Below are 3,531 nucleotides of genomic sequence, written 5' to 3' on the forward strand. Positions count from 1 at the left end.
AGCAGCCGAGCCGGCGCGGAGGACAGCAAATCACAGCGGCCTCAGTGGAGCGTGCCGGCGTCGGCGGCCATTTTGCAGCGGCGGCACCTATGTGAGCCAGCCGCCGTGCGAACAGGCGCGCTCCCGGGCACTCCAGGAGGAAAGCTGAGAGTTGTGGAAGGGTTTGGGTTGGAAAGCACCTCTAGTCCTTTAGTCGGGAGTGTGCCTCACAAAGAGGGTATACTGCAAACATATGACCTCTGCAGAACGTAAAAATTGTGTTGCTGTTAATAGTTTTTACAATACAAGGAAATTAGAATACCTAGAAAGTTGAAGTTAGTGGCTTAATGTTTTGTACCACTATGTTGAACTCCCCATCTCAGAAACTGGTAGATTCAACACCGCTGTGCTGTTACTCTGGTAAGACACGCAAACTTCAGTCCGTTCATCACTGCCTTGTGTCTTCCAGGTGCATGACTAGAGGGAGCAGGAAAGTATTTTTGTCTTAAGAAATCTTAGCTCCAGAAGCAGCTGAACATTACATCTTTCCTCCCTTGACTCAGCTGAAATCAGATAGCTCAGGCATGACCGATGGGGTGAAGCTCAAATACATTTGACACAGAAGAGCTTTCAAACCTACCTTAGGATGGCTTCAGTCTCAAAAGGGAGCTAGACACATACCTGTTAACATTCCGAAGGTAAAAGCAGCCTATTTTCCCTTCTGTCTTGACTTGGAAGTTTCAGTCCATGCTTTGTGAGAGAATAGTGATGAAAGACTCAGCACAGCTTTTTGTAAGTGTAGCTAGTAGTATTTTACTTCTAGCACTAAACTAATACCATCCAGCCAAACCATACAGATTGTTGTGCATGACAGTAAAATCAACTTACTTAAAGTTTAACTGCTGACTGCCATAAATACTACAGTAAGTTTCCACCCGTACAAGGTGTGGCCCCTACAACACACAGAAACTTTTCTGACAACTAACTTATAAACTACAAATCTATATTACCTCTATCACAAGCATGAACACAGGTCATTTCACTGATCCTGTCCATTAGAAATTCCCTAGGGTACCTTGTGGAGCAACCTCCAGGACCAATTTAGGTATGGCCTTCATGCTTCAGGGTACTCCAGGCAAATAACAACCGCCACTTTCAATCTAGCAATATCAGCTTTCAGTGAATGACTGGTCTATTGCATGACAATGCTGCCATGAAAACCTCGTCAAATTATTCATATATGGGGAATGAACTCATGTATGAAGAACAGCAAGTGCTCAGAAGCAATATGCCTTTTAAATGTATAAAAAATATATATGCTATAAAGTGTTTTTCTGTAGTGTGATTTTAAACATCTTGTATACTTGCAAGTGTAAGACAGATATGGAAGACAGTATGGAATTTGTCAATTTAATTGTGGTAATAAAAATCCTACACAAAGACGGGGGGAAAAGAAAAAGAAAGAAAGAAAAGAAGTGTTTTTTAGACATTTTGGGTCTCATCATCTGAAAAAGCACAAAAGGAAGATATAATGATCCTAAAATAATGTTTGCTGTATTTGAAACATCTGCTTCATTCTCCACTTCTAATTCTCTTGTGTTTTCATTGTTTCCCAACATCTTATAACGTAGTATGCAAAACAATATAAAATCAGACATTTTCTAACTTTTCAAGGCAATGGGAAGGAGGAAGAAACATACACAGATCTTGGCACTCATCCATAGAAATTAAAACATGCTACAGATAGCAATGTTTACCACTTAGGCAGTTTCTTTACAGCATCTCTGCTCTCAATTCAGAACCGTTTCACAGACCTTCCTCTAAAGACATTTTTTTGGAGCCTACTGAGAACTCTAAAAGTTAGGCTTAAATAACAGTAACGGGAACAAAAAAAATGAAACAAAAAAGCACACCCTCAGACACTCATCTATTATTGTGTTTTGAAGAACTTTTCTCTGACAAAATGTATTAAATTGGCATAATAAAATATTAGACTCTGACTATGATGAAGGGAGGGCAGGTTTTTAAAGGTATTTGGAAGACATTTCCATCTAATTTTGGGACTATTTCTCATAGGAAATGAATTGATACCATGCAGTAGTTTTGTCTGTAAGGTAAATGATTGGATTCTGCAACTGTGAAAATACTGGGTCTTTTTTATACAAGAACACTGAATAATCCAAAGCAGAAAACATGACAAAAGAAAAAAAGCATTCCAAAGAGACAGTGCTATAAGCAAAATAGCTAACTCAGAAAGTACTTTGATTTCAACTAACTATCTACTTGTATATAACTGTTGTTCAAGCTGTGGATCTAAATATACCCCATATACAATGGTAAGTCAGGAACTTAAGACATAATTCCAGCCATGGTAAGAGAGAGACACAGTAGTCATAGTGCTATGTGCACTATGATGTTCCTTCATATAACAGATATAATGATATCTTTTAAGGCAAAGCCCCCATTATCACTACCCTTATTCAAGATATATTTCTCAAGGGTAATTTTTTATTTGTGATACTCTTCCCATAACAGTCCAAACACAGAAAAGCTCAGGGCACTCAGAGGTTCAAGACCAGTGCTTATTTTCACCATTGTATTGACATTATGTATGGGGACTGGATTCAATGAGTAAAAGCTGGCATCACCATGTAATCTTTGTGGTTCATAAAAAAAAGAGGAGGTGATGATGAAAAGGATTAGCAAGACAGGCGTATCTCCCAAGAGCTGCTGGGTGAATTCAGAGGCAATTAAAAGTATTGAGCCTTTTACAAGGTATGGCCCCAAGGGCTGTAACACAAGTGATGACAAATGGCTGTTTCAAACTGCAGGACTGAGAAGATGAGGAGATGCACAGGCTTGTGAATACAGTAGTCCCTGCTGGTTAGAGAGTGAAACAGGGATGCCGCAACTTCTCTGCCACTGTCATGCTGTCCTCATTGTGAGGTGAAAAAGATGAGTTTCCAAGAGCTGAACGGGCTGTGTGCCCCACAGGAATGAATGAAAGTTCTTGCCTTCTTAAGAGCAAAATAACCTCAGCACCAGTGAAAAGCTTTCATAGTCTCACGTAAGTCACAACACACCTTGCACATCCTGGCTCAAAGTAGTAGACTTGACTGAATTAAAAATAATAATAAAAACATTGCAGTAAAAGTCAAAACTGCTGAAACCATCATAACCAAATCCCTTTTATATTTTCCAAAATGGGACTTTCTCCCTTGCTTTAAGTGGTGATCCAAGATTTGTTCATGACAGCCACTGTCAAGAAGTGAGAGAAGAGAGAAGTTAAGCCCCAAAAGAACACTGGCAAGACTTTTTATTCTTCTAAACATCAGAATGAAGGTTTGTTTTTTTTTTTTTTAAAAAGGTGTGAGAGAATTATCTAAAAGCCACCACCTCCTTTCCCTTGCCAACCCCTCCTATTTTCAAGTGCTCACTTTCCTTGTGGAAGTCTTTCGTTCATTTGTAGTTAGTTGACTGTTCTGGGTGTGAGACTATAGGACTGAAAAATGAAAATCGAAATCCCCCCAAACAAAACCCATCCAAATTACA

At 39.4% G+C, this 3,531-nt stretch overlaps 1 long non-coding RNA gene across 1 annotated transcript; it reads left to right on the plus strand.

The window, feature by feature from the left end:
* Positions 1–270: 270 nt before the first annotated feature.
* LOC134163083 (uncharacterized) lies at positions 271–3,325 on the plus strand. The gene is made up of 2 exons (XR_009964558.1): positions 271–399; positions 3,208–3,325. It is a non-coding gene; the product is annotated as an uncharacterized LOC134163083 (long non-coding RNA).
* The last annotated feature ends 206 nt before the right edge of the window (positions 3,326–3,531 follow it).

The sequence above is a fragment of the Pezoporus occidentalis genome, unplaced genomic scaffold (assembly GCF_034315485.1).
Source record: "Pezoporus occidentalis ecotype Australia unplaced genomic scaffold, CSIRO_AGI_Poc_V1 ctg2, whole genome shotgun sequence".
Lineage (NCBI taxonomy): Eukaryota > Metazoa > Chordata > Aves > Psittaciformes > Psittacidae > Pezoporus > Pezoporus occidentalis.